This window comes from Octopus bimaculoides, unplaced genomic scaffold (assembly GCF_001194135.2).
Source record: "Octopus bimaculoides isolate UCB-OBI-ISO-001 unplaced genomic scaffold, ASM119413v2 Scaffold_160944, whole genome shotgun sequence".
Lineage (NCBI taxonomy): Eukaryota > Metazoa > Mollusca > Cephalopoda > Octopoda > Octopodidae > Octopus > Octopus bimaculoides.
Genome location: NW_026329212.1, coordinates 1 through 758, shown reverse-complemented (window position 1 = coordinate 758; position 758 = coordinate 1). Strand labels below are relative to the sequence as shown.

General features: G+C 37.3%; 1 long non-coding RNA gene across 1 annotated transcript in view; it reads right to left on the bottom strand.

Moving 5' to 3' along the window:
- Positions 1–650, bottom strand: part of LOC106881521 (uncharacterized) — a 2786-nt gene extending 2136 nt beyond the window's left edge. The window contains exon 1 of the long non-coding RNA XR_001410868.2: positions 501–650. This is a non-coding gene — a long non-coding RNA (uncharacterized LOC106881521). The remainder of the gene's footprint in view (positions 1–500) is intronic.
- Positions 651–758: the final 108 nt, after the last annotated feature.

Genomic DNA, 758 nt, shown 5'->3' with positions numbered 1-758 from the left:
TATATATATATATATATATATATATATATACACACATACACAATCCAGTCAAACAGTACATGTAGCAGGGGTGTGAATGTACTGCAGCTGAATGAATCTGAGCAAGAGATTTAAATCTCAATCCTAAGTTACCAGACAATCATAGTCTTTCTTGTAGGGTTGTAACCCCAACACCAACATCAAATTTACAACTCCTTACCAAAACAACAATCATCATTACCATATTAGTTTGTAAAAACTGTATGATAGATCTAATCTGTTGTTCAGTTTAATGCCACCACTTGGCACTTTGGTAACATTAACCGAATTGGACTTTGTTGCAAATGTTCTAACCGTATCTCCACTTTGAATATAATTCAGTATACAGAGGAACTCTTTCCTACCACAGCTAGCTATGACCTGTGGTTTTTTGTTTCTCCTACCTATCACTGGTCATAGATGCCATACACAGCTTCTTTTCCATCCAACTTAAGGTGTAACAGATCAGACTAACAACTTACCATTGTTCCCTCAGCAATTTTCATTGGCTTCAGATCCATTGTTGAGTTCTTCTCAAAACATTCAGCATCAGGTCCATGGGGTGTCATAATGCTGTGCAAGGATCCTCCACCAGGAAGGAAGCCTGACTCCTGTCGACAAAACAAAGAGAGTTTATAGATTACATAATATAATATAATATAGAATAAATATATACGCCCTTTTAAAGCATAGCCAGGCTCATGGGCCCAGTTTCCCGGTTTCAATGGCATATGTGTTCC